Source organism: Pelophylax lessonae (genome assembly GCF_965119305.1).
Source record: "Pelophylax lessonae genome assembly, chromosome: 11".
NCBI classification, from domain to species: domain Eukaryota; kingdom Metazoa; phylum Chordata; class Amphibia; order Anura; family Ranidae; genus Pelophylax; species Pelophylax lessonae.
This window is the reverse complement of record NC_138778.1, coordinates 30,647,303-30,670,037: the sequence shown is the minus strand read 5'-3', so window position 1 is coordinate 30,670,037 and position 22,735 is coordinate 30,647,303. Positions and strand designations below refer to the sequence as shown.

General features: G+C 40.6%; 1 protein-coding gene across 1 annotated transcript in view; it reads left to right on the top strand.

Moving 5' to 3' along the window:
* Positions 1–22,735, top strand: part of ANKFN1 (ankyrin repeat and fibronectin type III domain containing 1) — a 556,552-nt gene that overhangs the window by 83,846 nt on the left and 449,971 nt on the right. The gene's annotated exons all lie outside the window — the stretch shown is intronic.

Genomic DNA, 22,735 nt, shown 5'->3' with positions numbered 1-22,735 from the left:
ACCTCTTTTACATGGTCAGTCTGATCGGGTCCACCTGTCTATTTTTCAGGTGGACCCAATTGGACCCTCCATTCACCTCTATAAAGCAGCAGATGTAAACAAACTTGTGTTAGTTTACATCTGCCTATCTCCAATCCGATCCAATAAAAAAAACAGAAGGGGATCCGTCCACTTCTGTCTGGGCGTACTGGATCGAAGGGCCCATAGAGTAGAACGGGTTCTGTCCGTGCCTGCTCTGCATATGCTGAGTGGACACAGGCCTGTCATCTGCCCGCTCTGCTCATTGTGGCCCGCGACCGGTTACCAAGTTGCTAAAGTGACCCTCGCTCCTCAAAAGGTTGGGCTGTAGGAACATGATGGAGAGGTGCGCTGTAGCAGCTTTCCCCCTTAGTTTCACCACGGTGTGTGGCGGAGGGAAGGAGTCTCGGATAAAGAGGTGCGCTGTAATATAGCGCATCAGGAGACCCACGGGGAAATCATAAAGATCTCCCATGAAGTTGATAAAAGTGTTAAGACTGCCGCCACTGTCACGGCTGGCCCTAACACTTTCATCACTGTGGTTGGCAGGTCTCACTATTCTTCCCTACCTCCTCCACGCTGAGAGCATGGCACCAATACTAGGCTTTATTAATGTGTAAATTGGCACCAATTCTAGGGGTTATTACTGCGTAAAATGGCACCAGTACTAGGGGTTATTACTGCAAAAACTGGCGCCAATACTAGGCTTACTAGGCTTGATTGTTACATAAACTGGCATCAATACTAGGTTTTATTATTGCGTAAACTGGCACCAATTCTAGGCTTTATTACAGGGTAAACTGGCACCAATACTTATGATATTACTGTATAAACTGGCACCAGTACTAGGGTTTTTTTCTGTGTAAAATGGCACCAACACTAGGGTTTATTACTGCATGAACTGGCACCAATACTAGGCTTTATTACTGCATAAACTGGCACCAATACTAGGGGTTATTACTACGTAAACTGCCACCAATACTAAGGGTCATTACTGCGTAAACTGGCACCAATACTGGTCTTTTTTACTGCATGAATTGGCACCAATACTAGGCTTTATTACTGCATAAACTGGCACCAATACTAGGGTTTATTACTGTGTAAACTGGCACCAATATTAGGGACTATTACTTTGTAATCTGGCATCAATACTAGGGGCTATTGCTGCATAAACTGGCACCAATACTAGGCACTATTACTGTGTAAACTGGCACCACTACTAGGGGTTTTTACTTTGTAAACTGGCACCTATACTAGGGGCTATTACTGCGTTAACTGGCACCAATACTAAGGGCTATTACTGCATAATCTGGCACCCTTACTAGGGGCTTTTGCTGGGTAAACTGGCACCAATACTAGAGGCAATTACTGTATAAACTGGTACCAATAATAGAGGATTTTACTGTGTAAACTGGCACCAATACTAGGAGTTATTACTGTGTAAACTGTTTGCTGAAATTTCTTTAAACTATGAAGAAAAGCTTTTGAGAGTTTGCCTCTTTGTCCAGTCTGAAGCAATACCTGAGGAAGAAAGGAAAACTCTTGAAACTTGTCTTTTAAGTATTAGGTTAGTACAATAAAAAGGTATCAATGCATACTGCATTACTCTCGTATTTTGTAACCCTATTTATATATCTACTTATTTAGTTTTTTTCAGTGGTATGATTTAGTGGATAAAATTATGAGTGCCCCCCCCCGCCCAGTTTTGACTGTGGTATCGTATGTGCACCCCCTATATATTGTTCCTAGAGTTGCCACTGTAAAAAAGTGTACAAAATAAAAACTGTATGTCTCCTTTAAAAGAAGATAAATATTATTTAGGTTTGAAATTAGTCCTTAAAGTGATACTAAACACACACTGTTTAACTTACATTGTCCTTTATCTTTCTATATGTGGATAAAGGCACTGTAATTATTTGAATGAAAAAAAACAAAAAAAAACATCTAAGTACCTTTTTTCTAAAAAACATCTAAGTACCGTTTTTCTAATCAATATACAGCTGTCACATGATCTAGCTCTCTCCCAGCCTGTCTGCAGGGAAACAGAAGCAGGAGGAGCTTCTAGTTATCTGCTGCTGGTCACATGTTCAAAATGAAAAAAAAAAAACAAAAACAGCCTTTGGACTACCGAGTAAAAATAAATAATATAAATTAACTCTTTTAATTGGCATACAACTATATATTTAAAATCAAATCTTTATTATTTTGTTGAAATAACATGGTGTGGGCGGATTTCTGTCACGCCCTTTCAGCCTGTATCTTAGAATAAGAGGAAGGTGATGACGTCATTATTCCACATGTAATTTCACCTCCATTGTCTTTAGCATGTTAGTGGGCATGGAGGAGGAGGAGGGAGTGGGCTGTCATTTACCACTGTGTACACGCCCACATGTGTGACTCTACAGTCACATGGGCTGCTCAGATGTGATTCGAAGGAAATGCTCAGCATAGAAACTCACTGAAAACTGAGCATGTGCAGAGTTGCTACCACAGCTGCAAAATCTGTAGCTGACTTGGGGACATGAACAGAAGGTGGAGATAGAGAGCAGCAGGATCAACCAGGTTTTGTGCAGAATACAGAAAACGATTATCATAGTGACTGAGTGAGTATAAACAGCATGTAATACACCATTTAATGATAGTTTTTTATGATGTGGGTTAGTGACACTTTAAGATATTGTCAAGCTAACTGACCAATGCTCACACTGCTAGATTTGGCATGAGCATCTAGGCATTAATGAACATTTGTCACAATAGTATTGAAATAATACTTGGTGATCCTTGTTCTGACACTTCCGGTTATGTAGTGACAACTGTTATCCAACGGTTTTTTGGCATTGGCACCCTGTCATCTGTGTCTCAATGGAGACTATAAACTGCATTGCCAACACACATTGCACAGACATGGTCCACCATGGTCACAGTCAGTAAACATTTCCAGGGTAACGATATACAGCTGATGCTGGTGTGAGTGAATGGAGACAGGAAGTGGCTAAACAGGCTGGAGGAGATAAGCAGCACTGAGATGCAAGAAAGTATGACATCTTCACTGTGCAGCCCTGCCTTACACTGCACTGACTTTGCATAAAAGAGCACCAGTTGTGTCCAGCTCCTGTTGTGCATGCGCACTGCTTACCTCATTTATTCTTATGGCTTGGGCCATGCTGATGGCTATCCCAGCCAACCAGAAAATTTCGGACGACAGCTGTGTACTAACAATCAGATTATCGTACCATCGCTTTCAAAGCTGTATTTTTTGTACGATATTCTAATCGTGTATGCGGCGCTTAAGGGGTTGATTTACTAAAGGCAAATAAACTATGCACTTTGCAAAGTGCAGCTGCATGCTGCAAGTGCAGTTGCTCCAGAGCTTAGTAAATGAGGTAAAGCTTTACTTAGCAAAGAACATCCAATCACATGCAAGGAAAATGAAAAAAAACAAAAAAAAAACAGCATTTTTGCTAGAACATTATTGGTTGATGGAAGTCAGCAGAGCTTCTGCTCATTCACAAAGCTCTGGAGTGCATAGTCTATTTGCGTTTAGTAAATTAATCCCTAAGACTCTACACCTGATGTGTCTAATTCTTGTATTACGGACTAAATCTGGCCATAGATGACTCGAAATTCGGCTGGTTCAACAGAGACATGTTTGGGCATCCTGGTTGTACACAAGCCAATCTATCGATAGACTTGTGTACAACCAGCCTGTTGGGTTTTTCTCGAAAGATTAGTGTGCTTGGCTATAGCAGGCCACACTAATCATTGCGTTCTGCCGGAAGGGAAGGCCCCCCGCTGGCAGAATACAATAGTGCTGCGGGAGGGATTTCTCCATCAACACTGATCACTTTCTCCATCAACACTAATGGTGGAAGGAAAGACATTTGCGTAATCTCTGGCCTGCCTAAGTCCCTTTTATGAAGGGATCCTTATATTCTGGACTTCTTTGTCTATGACCTCCATCATTCACTCTTCTATGCATTAAGAAAAAAAGTACATCGCTTGTGCTGAGGTCAGCAAGCAGAAACGTGTCCTGGTGTTCCGATGAGTCCTTCAAAGATTATCAGATCATTTCTTGTCATTCTTAGGAACCTCTTTGCTGTTTAGTTTCAGTACTTGATGATCTGATAGGTCAAATCTCTTGGGAAAAGAAGTCTGTTGGCATCAAAGCTACAAGAAGATCAAGCTTTGATCCAATATTTTTCATGTAACCGTCATTGAATCTTTAATTTTCAAAAAAGGAGAAAGTCTGCAGATTAGAATTCTAGATAAATCCTTGCAAAGACTAATTAATTCATTCAGAGTTCAATTTATTTTCTTAAGGGCTATACATTAGTAATAAGTAAAATGAGCAGGAAAGCCCTGCTTTTTTTTCTCTTCTTTTTATAACAAGAGGCCAGTACTATGTTGTTTTATTAATGCCCCATGCAAGAAGCTCTTTCTCTCAGAGCCTGAGATTTGATATTATTTGCCTATGATCTAAGGTGCTTTTCACAGAGGCTGCACTCACACAGCGCTGTGTTATTATAGCACTTGGTTTGCCATCAATTCTCGTCACCTTTTGACAACCGCGAAGCCTAATTTCTATTCCCAGTCAGGAAAAGAGGAGATGTGAGCCATGAGTTAAGATCTTTTTACAAAGTTCTAATGGCATGCTCTCAAAATTTGATGGATGTCTGCATCCCATGCCACTGCAAATTATGCACCAGTGAAATGTCTAGGTTTAAGCAGACTTACTTCTAGGCAAAAATACAGTTAGTGTATGTTACTCTCTAATATATTTTCTATTTCTACCTGTGTGGCTTTATTGCTCTATTTGTTTATCATTATCTCTAAAATGTATTTATTTTTAAATTAAAATTATTTAATTTATATATGTTTTTTTAACAAATAAACATTTAATACAGAGTTCATCAGTGACAGTTTTTTAGAACATCCAGCAATGGCTAATATATTCAGATGTCCTGTTTGTGTTAGGAGAGGGTGTCCTTTGAGTTAATATTCGGTGTTCTCTGATCTCTCCTATTTACCTTTATAGCTGCTAAACAAGCTTTAGAAAGCTGATGATCTTGGTTGGACTCACTTGCCGACCACCTAACTGTAAATGTACATCATTACTTTCCAGTTAAATACCTGGGTTATGGCTGCAGCTGATGCCATAACTCCTGGTATCTTTTTTTTTTCCTCACATTGGCGACTTTCTGATAAAAGTGATTCCAGAGGCGGATTCGCCACAAGATCACTTTTTTTTTTTTTAAATTTAATTTTATTATAAGTTTTTCAAATTACAAAAAACAAAGCTGAATAATCAATCGGTAAGTGAACAATCAGTTAAAGAACAAGATAATAAATCAACAAAGGGTGCACGTACAGTAGGTCATTAGAATGCGCTTAGATGTTTCTAGAGTGTGCTTAATATATATAAACAATTACAGTTAATATGCAGTAATTAGTTAGAGCATTATCAAACTGGATCGTAGGTTGAGTATGGATAGGGTGTTAGGCTGTCAGCGGAGTGGTAAAGTATCATGGGAGAGGTATGCATTTGGGGTCTTTGAGCCAAAGGTCCCAGTGTTTTTGGAAGGCAGAAATTTATAGGTGGGCTTTGGCGTACATATATTCCATTAGGCAATGGTGTTCAAAATGGATATTAATTCAGAGTTAGGTGGAGGATGGGGGGGCTTTTCAATTTCATGCGATGCCCAGGTGGGCAGCTATGAATACATGGGAGATGACTGTGTGTGAGAACCGGGGCCAGTTGACCATGTCCATACCTAGTAGTACTATTTGAGGTGAGAGGGATACATGCATTGGTAAGATGGAAAAAATTAGTGTGGAGAGCTAAGTCCAAAATTTAGTAAGAGTTGGACAGTTCCACCAGATGTGCAGTGAGTTTCCTGGAATTCCACATAGTCTCCAACATGGGTTGGTGGAGGAAAGGTAAATACGGGCAATTTTAGTTGGGATAAGGTGTCAGTTGTGATATAATTTCTGAACAGTTTCCCAGTGTGTTATGCACCGTGAGGTTTTTAATGGTTCCTGGAGCGAGGGGTGCCACTGTTGAGGGGTGTAGAAGCAATGCAGTAATTGTTCCCATTGTTGCATCGTTTCGATGGTGGCCAGTGTCAGTGAGGAGTTTGTATATGTAGGAAATTCCACGTCATTGGCGGGAGGTCTGGTTTTAGAATTGTATTATGTGTAGTACTGTTAAGTCCTCTGACCATTTAGTCTTGGATAGAGCTGAGCGTATTCTTAGGTACTTGAAGAATTCTATGGGTGCAATATGCCAGGTTTCCTGTATCTGTTGGAAAGACATTACAGTGGTGCCTCTATATAAATTTCCGATAGTTGAGATGCCTGCAGCAGACCAATCAGAGAGAGTAATGTCAGGTTTGACAATTTGGAGTGCCTTTAGAGGGATGGTTGCGAGTAGTCAATGTGGGATGCCTGTATTGCGTTGGATGGTGGCTTTCCAAGTTTTGATGGTAGCGTTGATAGTATCAACGCATGAGCAGGTCCCTTGGTGTTGTAGTAGTAGAGCACTGAGTATATGCTTAGGTTGAGAGGTTAAAGCTGTTTTTTTCTATCTGGAGCCAAGTGGTTTGTTGTGTAGGGTTCCACCAGACCTTTGCTTGATCCAGTATAGTAGCCTTGTAATACGCTGAGATGTCTGGTGCAACCATCCCTCCAGATGAAGCAGGTGTGCATAGAGCATTGTGTTTGAGACGGGGTGTTTTCCACCCCAGATGAAGGTAGTTATAATGGACTGTATTTTCAGCAGTTGATTTTGCAGAAAGGGAATCGGAATAGTTTGCAACATATACAGGATAAATTGGATTAAATACATTTTGGCCAGGGCAATTTTACCTGCCCATGAGGCTTGAGTGCATTGAAGATCATGTGTGGTTTTTCTAGAATTTAGATATAAGGTTGTTGAAGTTGAGAGACCGTAATCTGGAAGAAGGTGTGATCGGTTGAATACCCAGATACGTAAGAGTGGAGTAAGGGGTCCATGAGAAAGATGTTCTAATAGCAATGTTGTTTTTGGTGTGTTGGTCAAGGCCTATGGCTAACATCCTGGATTTTAAGTAATTCACTTTTACTTTGGTATTTTAATACCAATATTAAGCTTTATGCCAAGCTACTTGCCATGCGCCTCTCAGACATAATCCCACAACTAGTACATACCGACTAGGTGGGTTTTGTGGCTGACAGTTTTTGCAAAAATAACCCCCCACCTTTCAGATTTGATCAATTAACTCTGTCAAACTCTTTGCATCAAGAGAGATGAGCAGAGAAGGCGTTTGACAGAGTTAATTGGTCAAATCTGAAAGGAGTACTACAGAAAATAATATTGATACTGGGGATTATTATTGGTGCTAATGGCCTCGATGTTGGTGGTTAATAATATGTTAGCTGGCCGTGATGACGTGGGCTATGATTATGCTATTTATATATTATACTGCTTTTTATGCTAAGGTTATTTTTTGCATAAGCTGGCACCAATGTGGGGGGTTATTTATTTTTGCAAAAACTGTCTGGCACAAATGCTGTTGGGTTATTATTACTTCATTACTATTATTATTACATACAATCTATGCTGGCAGTTTTTATTGCTGACACCGATGTGAAGGGCAATTGATTAACTTATTGTAATTTTATTGTCTGCACATCATCATTTACTGTTTGCATATTTATTATATTTTTTAATTTATTTATTTATTGAGCTTTGACCATTGTCACCTTTGAACCACTTTTTGGTTTATATTAATATCGGTATTGAGTAAAGAGATGGGCCTTTAACTGGCAGGGTCATCAGATGGTTTGCCTGGATTTGGTATAGTGGCAATATTGGCTTGCAAGGATTCTGCTGGGATGGAGCCTGTAGCGTTGATGTGGTTAAAAGAATTACGAAGGTGTGGGGTTAGGAGCTTCTAGAATGTTTAAAGTATTCATTGCTGTAACCGTCAGGACCTGGAGCTTTATGAAATAGTAAAGTAGCTATGGCTGCTTCAGTTTCTGCTAGTGAGAATGGGGTTGAGAGGGAGTTTAGTTGGTCTTGTGAGTGTGAGGGAAGGTGTAGGTTATTTACAAAGTGGTCTATGTCTTCAGGAGAGGGTGGCAGGGCAGAGTTGGAACTGGTTAGGTTGTAAAGTTTGGAGCAAAAGGAGCTAAATTGGTTAGCAATGTTATTGGGGTTGGTAAGTTGGGTACCGATATGGTTAGTGAGATAAGGGATTTTAGTGTGAGTAAGCCTGTGTTTCAGTTGTTTGGCCAGATATAATATTATTATTTTGCAAATATTGTTGCGTGTGGAGGGGTTTAATGTGGAAATCGAAGTTGTTATGCAGATGGTTACAGAGAGCTTGTCTAGCAGCATTCAGTTCAGATTTAAGGAGAGAGAAGGGTTGGGGTTTGTTGGCTCGTTCCATGGTACGTATACAATCTAAGAGTTTATTGGTGGTGGCATTGCACTGTTTTTTCTCATGGGCCCCTGATTTGATAAGCAAGCCTCTGATGTAGGTTTTATGGACATTCCACAATGTGGTGGGATTGTCTACAGATTCAACATTGGATGTAAAATAACTCCAGTTCGGATAAAATCTGTTTTTGATGTTGAGGGTGTGAGATAATAGTTATTTAGCCTCCAGGTTGTGTTACTGTTGGTGGTAGGTATTGGGTACAGCTTCATCGAGATCGGGGCATGATCGGATCGTGTAATAAGACCAATTTTAGTTTCCTGAACGGATTGTAGAGTTTGTTTGTCAGTCAAAAACAGATCTATTCCGGAGTATGAATTTTGTGTGTGTGAGTAGAAAGTGCAATCCCTTTCTAAATCGTGGAGGCATCTCAAGGTATTGTACAAGTCCTCTGCATGTAGCAATGAGGGGAGAGAGGTAGATAGTTTACAGGCAGGATTTGAGGTGTCCAATGAAATCACCACATATGATCAGTGGACCTTGTTTGAAGGGTTCAAACTTTTTTAGAATGGTTTAGAAGAAAAGTTTCTGATTGGTATTGAGAGAGTTAATATTGGCAATAGTGATGGTGTGGTTGTTAATAGCGGTATTCAGGATTATGAATCTGCCGTCAGGGTCTATTTCAGTGTGGAATGGTTGGAAGGAGACTGAGGAACCCACAGCTAGCATCACTCCAGCTTTTTTCTTTGTGGAATTGGCATAATAACAATGTTGAAATTTCTTATGGGAGTTAATACTTCTTTCCATAGTCAGTTTTGTTTATAGGGGGAATTTAGACCTTTTGCATTGATGTGAAGGCGTTAGACATTTTGGTTGGCAATCAGTAGGGGGTGGGGGGGGGGGTAAATATAGGGATTACTCCTTCTTGTGGCTCACACACATAAGTAAAAGTGATAGTAGACCTATTACAGCGTTATACAACAGGCAAAGTAATGCAAACAGGTCAACGTTACCAAAATACCAGTGGTACGCTGAACAAAGTTGGTATAGGGTAATGAACTACGTGAAAAAAAAAGAAAGGAAAAAAAAGCAGAAAGAGAGAAAAAAAAAAAAAAAAAATATATATATATATATATATATATATATATATATATATATATATATATATATATATATATACAGTATATATATATATATATATATATTATATATATATATATATATATATACAATATATATATATTTATACAGTATATATATATATATATATATATTGCAATAAGGTGCTTGGTACCTTTTTCTTTCTTGGAAAAAAGAGTATGGAGCGCAGTTAATGCTTTGCTCACCGAGGACATCCGTTGGTATGGTATATTGCTGTCTGTTTGCTGTCTGACGACGACAAGGGGCACCTTGTAATATGACAGATTATAGGATTTGGAGCACAGTGGGTGGTGGTAGGTACGTTGTGCTGGGCCTCCTAAATATGCGCAGGTGGCCGATGTGGCGGCGGGTCAGGTGGTGGTGAGGTGATCAGGCCCCAGTTGAGTACCTGCTTGATGGCATGGCATGGGTGTGAAGATATTGGTGGTTTGGTTCTGGAACGTGACCACCAGCTTGGCGGGGAATCCCCATTTATATGGAACGTTGTGTTCTCTGAAAATCGCAGTGACTTGAGAGAACTCCCTTGTCTTCTGAGCTGTGGCAGAGGAGATATCTATATACATAGAGATAGATGAGTAGGGCTCTGGCAGTGTGGAGATGGATCGGGCAGCAGACATGATCCGTTCTTTTACTTGAAAGAAGTCGATGCATACCAATACGTCTCATGGCACAGACGCAGGAAGGTGGTTAGGCTTAGCAATATGGTGGGTGAAAACAATGGTTCGAAGTATGAGGAATAAGTGCTGGATATATTGGACCAGATCAGGAGGTTTAACGAATTCTGGTAATCCCCCGGAATTTAATGTTGTTCCTCTTTGATCGGTCTTCCAGATCTGCCACTTTTGCTTGAAAGAGGTGAATTTCTTCAGTGTGTTGATCATAAGTATCCGCCATTTCATTATAGGCCGCAGTATGCTCAGTTATCAATTTTTCTAGATCATCTGTGCAGTCTTCCACATGGTCAACTCTAGAGTGTAACATGAAAATAGTGGATCTAAATTTGTTACGCATATCTCTTTGAAGAGAGAGCAGCATAAGCTTGAGAGTGTGCTCAGATGCAGGCTGGTCAGAGGTAGGCATGGTGGCTAGAGAATCAGATCGTTTCTCCTCAGGGTTTGTGATTGCTGGGGAGTCCCAGTGTTTCTTACCTCGATCAATAGGAGAGGTCTGAGAAGGTTCTGTGTCTGGGTCTGTGCTTTCCATTTCTTCTGTTGTGTCAGCACAATCATGTCAGCGCAATCCTGTACCTTTCTGGTTTCTGTGGAGGAGGCACAGGGTGCCGCTCTGGTGCCATCTTTGGCGTTCTGCATGGCCGACTTGCAGAAGTAGTCTGTGAGGCGGCGTGGCTCATAAGGGGGGGTTTTTCCTGATCGGGGGACTCTTGTGTCCTCTCCCCTCTGGTTCGGTGGAGAAGAGAGAATTGCTGATTAGGAGTGCTGTGTGTCGCTAGGTGGTGTGGTCTGTGTGTTACTGGGTGGTACCGCTGTATGGTCTCGGCCACCGTGTTGCAGCTCAGTTTCAGGGTCTTGGCAATCTTCTTATAGGCCATCTTTATGTAGAGCATCCTTTTTTTTTTTTTTTTCAGATCCTCAGAGAGTTCTTTGCCATGAGGTGCCATGTTTAACTTCCTGTGACCAGTATAAGAGAGTGAGAGCAATAACACCAAACTTAGCACACCTGCTCCCCCTTCACACCTAAGACCGTGTAACACTAATGAGTCACATGACACTGGAGAGGGAAAATGGCTAATTGGGCCCAATTTGGACATTTTGATATAGAGGTGTTCTCACTTTTGTTGCCAGCGGTTTAGACTTTAATGGCTGTGTGTTGAGTTATTTTGAGGGGACAGCAAATTTACACTGTTATACAAGCTGTACACTCACTACTTTACATTGTAGCAAAGTGTAATTTCTTCAGTGTTGTCACATGAAAAGTTATAATAAAATATTTACAAATACAGATACTGTATTTGATCTTTACAACTTGGGTTGGATGTGGGTATAGTTAAATATGCCAGTACAAATGAAATTCTGTCTTATCTTTTTTACTTATATAATTTAGATACTGTACTTGTTTCTAATTAAACTCATTAACTGCTTTAAATATTCATCTGAGACTGAAACTTCAGCTGCGCAATATGTGTGCGATAAATTTACTCTGAACTTTCAAAACCCAGACTTGGCTCTAGCTGTCCGGTTCACTTTCAAAACTAATATATTATCTCATCCCTTTGTTCCCTGCATAAAACTGTAAGATTAGTCCTTCTTGATAAAGAAAACACAATTTTAGTGTGCAGATTTTACCTGACTCACGGGTGGCATTGTGGCTCAACTTTTATTTCACAGTAATCAAGGTGATTGCCCTGAGATGTTTGGGGTCACATTTTAAAAGATGAGTAACCCTAAAATGAAAATGTAACATTATTAGATAGATCTGCTTGTAGTAACAACCAATCACAACTATTATCAATGGCCATGATCACAGGATTGTGGGGTTGGGTTGGGGGGGAGGGGGGTATTTGGACAAGCAAATTAGGATGGGAACTATACTAGGTAAGGCAATTGGGGGAAAAGAAGAGGGGGGTGGTCTGACAAGCTTTGCTGCCCCAATTGTTTCTTATAATTTTTTTTACTACTTTATATGTAAAGGAGGGAGCCGGGTTAAGAAAAGGGAAGTAATATAGAGTATGGTTCTTGCGCTAACACAGAGGATGGTAAAGATACACCTCAATGCGGCATATACTAAGGCTGGTGCTAAATAAAACAGCTGTTCAAGGTATTAGATAGGGGGTTGTAATGTGTTTTAAGGTGTACTAAAGCCAGTATTAATAAATCTGTATATAATTATAAAAGCGAATCATATAAATATCCTATTCCAAATTGTAAATAAAAAGATAATAAAGTGCTCGTGTGCTTCAAGTATAGGTGATATACGTAAACTTAATTTCCAATGCCGCCATAGAATCATGTTGTATACTAGGATCTTATATTGATGCACCTGCACTTTTTTTGTATATTAAGCACTTTATATATTTATTTGCTATAAGGCCCCTCATGTTATACAATGATAAGGATTGATGATAATTTATGATATGCACGGTGGCATTGGAAATTAAGTTTACGTATATCACCTATACTTGAAGCACACAAGCACTTTTATTACCTTTTTATTTACAATTTGGAATAGGATATTTATATGATTTGCTTTTATAATTATATAAAGAAAAGGGAAGGATACCAAACTACACAGATTTGATTATACCCCTAAGGGGAACAGCTCTCTGGTAAAACTGAAGTCATAACAGGAGGTGAGCGGCCAGAGAGCACGGGTGGAGGATTGCATGAGCACTTTATATATTGTTTTTTGTGAAATTTTGCACAAATGTCGAAGATGATGATTTATGGACATCCTTAACCACTTAAGCCCCGGAAGATTTTACCCCCATTCCGACCAGGGGGTATTTTGCGATTCGGCACTGCGTGACTTTAACGGACAATTGCGCGGTCGTGCGACGCTGTACCTAAACGAATTTGGCGTCCTTTTTTTCCCACAAACAGAGCTTTCTTTTGGTGGTATTTAATCACCTGTGCGATTTTTTGATCACGCACTATAAACAAAAAAAGAGCGTCAATTTTGCAAAAATAGCAATATTTTTCACATTTTTTTATATGAAATTCCCCCCCCCCCAAAAAAATGTAAAAATCAAAATTTTTTAACATTTTCGGCCAATTTGTTTTATGCTACCTATGTTTGGTAAAAAAAAATCGCAAAAAGCGTATTTTGATTGGTTTGCGCAAAAGTTATCGCGTTTACTAACAAAGGGAAAGATTTTTGTAATTTTTGTTGTTTTTTTTTTTAACGCGTAATGGCGGTGATCTGCGATTTTTTTTCGGTACTGCGACATTTGGCGGACAGATCGGACCCTTGACTGACATTTTTGACACTTTTGGGGTTACCAGTGACATTTCTACAGTAATCAGTGCTATATATATGCACTGTTACTGTAAAAATACACTGGTAGTGAAGGGGTTAACTTTATTTGGGAGGGAGGGGCTGTGTGTGTCCCTAGGGGCGTGCTTTCTACTGTGATTGGCTGTGGCTTGAGCTGTAAGGACACTGATCAACGGATCTACATAGTAGATCCATGTGATCAGTGTCTTTACAGCGAGGAGAATGACAGGTGGCTTGTTTACACAAGCTGCCTGACATTCTCCCTCTCCCCCGCCGATCGCCGAGTGGCCGGCGGACATCGGGTCCGCTGGTCACACGCGCGGGGGGGTCCGTGACCACGCGGGAGCGGGAGCGCGCCTCCGGCGGCGCGCGCTCGCTCCCTAGACCCTCACAAGCAAGCAACGTAGCCCTACGTTAGTTTGCCTGTGAGGGGCTGACCACCGACGTAGATAGTCGTGCGGCGGTCGGCAAGTGGTTAAGAGATTTTTTTTTGGTGAATAATTAGCACATTTTTTTTTCTTCCCATGTAATGGACACTTTTATTAATTGAACAGACTATTATGAAACATTTCGATATAATTTTGCACTTGAACTTTAGGAAATTTTGCGCTGCACCATTTTGGAGGTTTACTGATTTGTTAGTGCCTGATAGAGAGCTTTGCTACTGGGACAGGAAAAGGGAATATTTCCCAAAATTTGGCCACAGACATAAAAAATAAACAGGAACTCCCAACTGTTTCCTATTCTATCCAAAACCATAACAAAGCTTACAAAAATGACTAGTGATATTTATTAATTTTAGATTGTATATTCAATCTCAGATTGTACTGTATATTCTTGATGCTTCGTATAATTGTGAGTTGCGGCAGCACTTAACAACATAGGCTAAAATCACTTTTTTGTCATTGTTGGATAATTCGTAGAAGAGAGAGCAACTTCTGGAGGTCAGAGACCAAGCAGCAGGGTTTCCATCTGTTCAGAAATTTACAGACAGTCCATAAATATGATGGCTGGTTATAGCTGTCTAGCTCTTTATAGTGTGATGCCAAACTGCCCATGCATTGTCACACAGAAAATGTAAATTAGATTTAATTTGTAAAGTGTTACTTTTGAGGAACTTCTGCCAAATGTTAGTCAGTGGGCAGTTAAAGGTAACTCGACTTTTGTGGGAAAAAATATAGCAAATAAAAAAAAAAATAATATAGCATAAGCATACACAATTGCCCCACACACGTCATATTGTAAGTGAATGTTATTAAAAATGACCTTTCCTTTTCAATCTGCAGGGCTGTAATTTTCTGTAAAATGCAATGCAATATGGCTACCTGGAGGCGCTCTGTACACAGATGGTGCACAGGACATCCCCCAGATATGTCATTTCCTGCTTGTGTGATTGGCTCACAGATTTTCCCAGAAGTCTGCTTAAGATACCATTCAGATTTTGAGCATCACCTGCAACAAAATTTACATTTTTGGTGAGTTACTCCCAAAGGAAAATCACATGTAAAGGGATGTAGACCTCGCAGCTTTCCTCATTAGTGCTGCTCATTGATAATTATAAACCCACTCCCATACAGATTCACTTTCCCACATGGACACAGACAAACAAACAGCTACTTCTTCAGAATAACAAAAGGTAGGAATCTGCATCAAAGTTTGTTAAAATCCTTGCAATGTACATAGATCATCTGGAGGGCAATGTTTTTTTTCTCAACAAAAGTGGAGTTACTCTTTAAGCCCCGGTTTACATTAGTGCGATTGCGGAGATCGCATGTAATTCGGAGCGCACTGCTCCTAAATTACATGCAATCTCATGTACGGTGCAAATTTCAGCCATACACTTTGTATGGCTGAATTTGCACCGCATCCGCACTAAACTCGCACCTGACCCTTTTTTTTATCCGCAGCAGAATCGGATTGCATGGTGGTTCACACTAGTGCGACCTGATTCTGTGCGAACTTGCAGATCGCACTGCGATATGCGATCGCAACTGGGGGTGTCGTTAACTTTTAATTGACACCCCCTGCGTATCGCATATGCCAGAGGTGCGGTGCGGGATCACGCTGCATATTCTCAGCATTCCCACATCGCACAAATGTGAACCGGGACTAAAGTAAAAGTAATTGTAAATGATGACCTTGTAAAACAGCACATTTAGTTGAAAAACATGAAACAAAAGGCAAAACATTTGTGTATAGATATAAAACCCTTTTTTTCCTCCTTTCTATAAGTAATCACATTCCCTCTGCTCTCTCTGTTCTCAGCTGCATAAGAGCTGGGGGGGGGGGGGGGGTAGAATAAACCAACAGTACACTGAGCTTCCTAGTGAATGTACAGGGGGGGCATGTCAGAACAAGTCTGATCATTGGAGGAGAGCAGGCTGAGTTCCCATCATAGCTAGAGAACTGACCACGATGTGTTCTCCTGCTTAGTGTGGTCAGTTTTAAATAGGAAAGTAGAGGAACTGGCAGGAACACCAGTGATTTCAGACAAAGTAAGCAGGGCAAAGGGAACAGGATACTTTTTCATACAAGTACATGGTACAACAGGTACATATCAAGAATATGAAATGCCGGGGTAACAAACGCTTTTAGTATTATTAGAATGGAATGTCTGTTAAAAGGTTTTTGGTAACTGTCCAGGGAGCTGTCCATAAATTTGTGTTGGCAGCGCTAATAAGTAGACAGGGAGCCTGTACTTTCAGATGTGGGAGTAAAAAGTCCTTGGGTCCCCTTTTAAAAGTTCACATAACAGCAACGTTTTGAACTGTCATAAATGGGTTCATTCATAACAGCTGTGATTACTAGTGATCTGCGATTGGCCACAGCTATTCACATGGTACAAGGTGCTAAAATTGGCACAGGTACCACGTGATAACTGTGGGCAAATCACAGCATCACTCAATAGGAAACACAGATGTTATGAATGAACTTCATTCAGAACAGCTTTGTTGACATTGTGATCATGTGATCCCTGGAGTAACGTGTTGTGTGCCCCAAACCTAGCACAGGCTGGATGAAGTTCATGTATGTGATCCAGCCTGCCTTTGCCGCCCACCTGCAGTAAATGTACTGTGGGCAGTTGCCAAGTGGTTAAATTGCATTTAGCACCTTTAGATCCCATCATGCCTCTACCTATTGGAGTCATGCTTCTAACTGTCAGCCTTGCAATGCGTCATGGAAATTGTAGTTCTGCAACAGCTGGAGGGCCACCAGTTTGAGACCCCTGGTTTAAAGTGACTCTGTTGTCACAGGGTCCCTTGTAAAGAAAGCCCAAATTGTAAAAGAAAAGGCTATATAAGTATCCAAAGACAAAATTATTGCATTAGTCAATAGTGCATTGATCAGAAATCTTAGTTGCCGGTCTGTATTTTTACATGTATACTCGCAAATACGTGCAAATGCCATGCTTTCTGTTTGTGTGTGCATACTCGCAAATACACAGCTATATGTAACGCTCCTGCGTTTTTGTAGTAGGCTGGATTTGCAGCTGCAGAATCTCCACTCAGTAGTCATGTAGAGATGTGTTGAATAACCAGATCCAACTCTCCAGACTCATCACTGTGGGCCTGTCAGCTTCAGCATACAGATATACACACTCAATAAGATGTTCCTGGAGTGATAGGATGTATATGATAGTATGAAGATGATGTGCTGAAGGGACAGGTGTGAACAGTGACAGAGATGGTAAGCACTTGATAGAAATGTTCAGGAGAGTATTAGATGGTATTAGGTAGAATGCAGATAGGTTAGTAATCGAGTATGGTAACAGGTGGTAAGGACAGCAGATGACAAATACAGGATAGACTAACCCAGTGCAAGGATAGATGGTAGTAGACTCAAGAGCTAGCAATCTATGTAACAGTGCAGATGATAGAATTAGTATGCATAGATAGTAACAGTCCTTAATGTGCAGAGGTAGATAGTGTAAGTAAGGTTATGGAGGATTCCCCTGTGGGGTACTTATCACTAGTAAGGTTAGTAGTAGAAGGGTCCAGTAGTGAGGGAGTGATCCAGTAGTGAGATACAGGGATCAGTAGCAAGGTTCCGGTCTGTTTCCAAGTAAAAGAGAATAGCTGGAGGTTCCGGTAGCAAGACAAGCTTTTAGGCATGTGGACACACAGGCAGGTAAGCACAGGGATAGAGAGTGAAAGCAGTAAGCCAAGAGTGATCCGGTAGCGAGATACGGGATCAGTAATGAAACTAGTTCAGGTAGCGAGATACAGGAGCGAGTGACATCAAGTATGGCTGCTCTGCAGACAGCTTGAACGAACTAACCATGCGGTTAGAACGAACAACGTGAGAGAGAACGCCGGCGGTTGAAATAGCCGCTCTGTGGCGCTCGGCGATGACGTCATCCGTCTTAAAGGTGTATGCGTACCACCTAATTAGAAAGGTGGGACGCATATTGAAAGAAAAATAGAAAATAAGGGTACCAGAGGTACCGGAATCTTACACTATACAACCCATCCTCACTTTTTTTTCTGCCAGGAATGTTTGATGCTCATACATCAGTACAGTGTGCAAGAGGCCTTTGTAATACTTTAAGGCCAGTTACACACAGACATAAGAATTTACTAAGTGTAATAAAATAAACACAGGAATTCAATAAGGGTGAAAAATTGAATTAAATCAAAGCTGCAGCTACAGAGGGAAACACCAAAGTAACAAATAAAAAGGGGGGGGGGAAGCTGCGCTAAATGATATATGTAATAAAACAAATGTGGTAAATATCTCAAAGAGATAGCAATAAGCTATCAAACTAATGACTAATCAAGTGATCGTGCAATCAAACAAATAAATAAATTAAGTACAATAAATTCAATAGAACACAAAGTGCATTAAAGAATAAAAAGTCCAAAAGTGTATATAATAGTGCTCAAGGACAGAATCCTCCACCGCTAAATAATATTCTATCCACCGTGTTGAGGAGCATATCACGCTAATGCGCTTACCAGATGAAGGCTGTAATCAGGCATATATGACTCATGAAAGTATATCCAACCAGCTCAACCAGGACCATTGGCAACTCCACTCAGACCAGCAAGATGATAGACACCGCAGCATAGAGACCTGGGCAGCCCACAATCCAGCAATGATCATGAAAGAATAATAACCACCATAGTGAAGTATGCAAAGATGGACATTTATTGTAATGGTAAAACACTCACATGTAAAAAAACGAACAGCGGTTGTATCGGTAGGATACAAAAACACAGCCGCCCGACTTCCGGGTATAACGTGTTGATGTCAGCACGCCTTCCCAAAGCGTTTCATCATAGATGACGTCTTCCTGGGGGCTGGTCTGAGTGGAGTTGCCAATGGTCCTGGTTGAGCTGGTTGGATATACTTTCATGAATCATATATGCCTGATTACACTGTACCCAAATAAAATGTTTCTTCCCCCCCCCCCCACAAATAGAGCTTTCCTTTGGCGGTATTTAAACACCACTGTGTTTATTTATTGCGCCATAAATAAAAAAAGTCTGACAATTTTGGAAAAGAAAAAACGATATTTCCTACCTTCTGCTATAAAACATATGCAATAATAAATAAAAAAAAATCTAATTTCTTTGTAAATTTAGGCCAATATGTATTCTACTACATGTTTTAGGGTAAAAAAAATCCCAATAGGCGTATATTGATTGGCTTACATGAATGTTGTAGCATCTACAAACTATGGTATATATGGATTTTTTTTATTTGTTTTGTTTATACTACAGTAGTAATGGCGGCGATCAGTGACTTTTAGCGAGATTGCGATATTGCTGCGGGGAATTGGATACTAACTGACACTTTTGACACTTTGTAGGAACCAGTGACACTAATACAGTGATAAGTGCTAAAAAACATGCACTGTCACTGTACTAATGACACTGGCTGGGAGGGGTTTAAACATCTAGGGCAATCAAAGGGTTAAATGTGTGCTTAGCCAGTGTTTATGTGTACTGTATGTGCTTCTTTTATTAGGGGAGGTGATAGATGTAAGTCCCTGCTTTGCAGGAACACAGAATCCATCCCTTCCCCTCTGTCAGAACTACAGTCTGCCTTGCTTACATAGGCAGATCCCCGTTCTGTGTTGTTTACTGACTATCGGCAGGTGCTGGAGAACATAGAGTGCCTGGCACTTGCAGATTGGCTTCTGCTGTGAAGCTTCACAGCAGAAGTGGCCTGCGGGCGGTGCGCGCCCTCTGCAGGTGGAAGTGCAGAAGCACGTATATATACATGATCCTGTGCAGAGCTGCCTCCCTGTAGCAGTATAATTGCTATAGGGTTGTCAGCAAATGGTAAAGACTTTACAATTTTTTGACACTTTATGTGTGGTGGACATTTCCATACAGTGACTTCACTTTTTTAAAGCATTAGAGACTTTTTTATATTTATTTACCTAAATTTATATATGAATATCTGCTGGTTTATAGATTTATGAATTTTCACAGATGCGTTGATTTACCTAAAGATACAGCACTACACAGTAATGCAATAGACAATATAGGCATATATACACGTGTAAACATGCGTACAAGCGCCTAGACGTGTACATGCGTAAATTACTGCACTCAAACGTAACATTTTCTATTTGTTTTTATGGCTCTGTACTCATCGCTGTTTTTCTCATTTTTACGCAGCTGTGTGTATGGTTCTGTAGACCAACCTTTTTCAACCAGGGTGCCGTGCCACCCTGGTGTGCCTCCTGGGTTCTTGAGGGATGCCTTGGCAAAATGGCTAAAAATTGCAAAAAATGTAAACAGGTTTTTACATTGCAGCATTACAATCCTGGGCACCATGTGGGTCAAGCCACTGGCATCCTGACAACCAATGACATCACTGGTTGATAAGGAGAAAGACAAGTGCTTGCATAGAATCCTTATTTACACCTCCTCTTCCCCTCTCCATCAGCACTGGGGTCACATTACCAAGTAGAAGAGGAGAAACGAAGGGAGAAAAGAAACGCTAGAATACTAGGCAGTACCAGTTTGCAATAGTGGAGGAATAAATAAGTTCTACCGTTGGATGGCCCATGTGTATGGATGTTGCTGCTATATGTAAAACGATTAGTTTTTTTTTTACATTTTAGAACGGGGTGCTTTGAGAATGTGCAGAATTTAAAAGGGTGCCGCAACTGAAAAAAGGTTGACAAACACTGATGTAGACAACAGTGCCTCTAGTTTCAGCTTAGTAATGTCCTGCTCCCTGGCTGCTGCAGGTTTTGAGCCTTTCTAGTAATGATCGACCGATATCAGTTTTTCATTGCTGATACTGATACCGATATTTTGGCCAATGCATATCAGTATCGGCCAATATTGGCAGATATTTTCGTACAAAAAAAGAATGTTTTTATTTATTTTTTTATTTTACAGGTAGTCTTGTGGAGGGATCTGGGGGTCTAAAAGACCCCAAACCCCTCCTCTGCACTCAAGTTTGGCTGTTTTGAATGCTGTAATTTTTTAAAATCTGGAGCCAGACAGTACCCGGAAGTGATGTCACTCATGACATCACTTCCAGATCTTTACATGGAGACCCGATCAGAGCCGAATGTGGCTTTGATTGGGTCTTCGGCGGCCATGCAGGCTTGTTGCCCGGGTCTCCTGGTGGGACGGGAGACCACGGCGAGCCGCGGAAGGTGGCTGAAGGGGGGGGGAGTCCCCTCCCGCTCCTTGTAATGACAGCCGAGCGGCTTCTCAGCCGCATCGGTTGTCATTACAAGACAGCCAACCGTCGGCTATGGATGCCGGTACCGGGGTGATGCCTCTAGCTGCAGGCATCACTCCGCTACAAGCACTTTCCCGAAATATCGGCAATATTGGTAACCTTGGTGGCCGATTCCGATATATATCGGGGAAAGTGCATACCGGCTTTTCCGATAATTGGTAGATCTCTACCGTCTAGGTGTGGAATCGTTTTTCCTACCTCTGTCCTGGTTTACTAATGTCAAGAGAAACCACAGAATGCGCAGAGGGTAAGTACGTAGCCTCTGTGGGATTTCTTTTCAAGGGACTCTCTTCAAATCTGACATTGGATGAACTGATCCCCCGATCTCTACGCATAATAGCAACTCTTTAATTGTTACCAAATAGCAAGCAGTCCCTCTGAGACTCCTAATTTGCAACGTGTAACTGAATAGAAGTTGAATTATTGTTTGGTCTGCACTCACCAATTTTTTATGTTGTTGTTTTTTTTTGTGCACCATCACAAAAAATAAATAGATGAAATAAAATTCAGTCACTTAAACCATTACAGCATTTTGTGTGCCCTACCTGGGGCTGAAGTGTCACACACTGAGACACCATCTCTCTAAGGCATAAAACAAGATTATAATGAAACTTTGTAGCAGCCACGGGAGGTAGCCCCTGGACATCATAGCATTAATTTAAAGTTAGTTAAATTAACAGCATTTACAGCTGATGTCAATCTGGGAGACTGCAGGAAATTGCACCTTCAGGCTAATAATATAGCAGGCCTTTTCCAGCGGAGAGCTTTTTTTTTTTTTTTCGTTCCATGCAAAGGCCTCAGTGTCGCTATACCTACTGCAAGACTGTGCTGCATTATCTCTTAGACCGCCTTAACGCCCTCTGGGGATTTTGCACGTATAAGCAATCTGTGAAAGAGGTGTATTTTTTTTCTCTCCCCCCCTCCTCCCCCACTTTTAGTTTTCTATTTATTTGTTTACTTTTCTGTCACGGATCATGACTTATTTTTTTCGAAGAAGTGTGACACTATTTAATAGAGTCTGTGATTGACGGCTGAGGCAACATTCATTAGCCATGACAAATGTGTTTTAAATACACAGTCCTCAAGTGTTCTAAACAGCAGTGAAAGAAAAACTCAACTTTTTATTTTATTCCTTGACCCCATGCATAAATAGGGAAGGCTTGGGGGGTTTGTAAGGTAATCTTAAAATAAGGAATGTTTTCAAATGTATTTTGCTTTTTTTGGGAGGATTTTGAATGTTTGAGAATGTTGGTCGCGGTAGCAGAATTTTCTAAATTGCTTTTACTGAATTAAAGGGAAACACAGCTTTGAGTTATAGCAATGGTTCCTAAGTATATTTTGTCAGAAGTTATTTTTTATTTTTTAGTTAGTATACAGTTTTTTTTTTTTTAGTGCCAACAGTTTGTGCAGCACTTTACAAGATAAAAAGAGCAAGTACAGTTACAATAGAAATCAAGACAGCGGAATGCTCTATA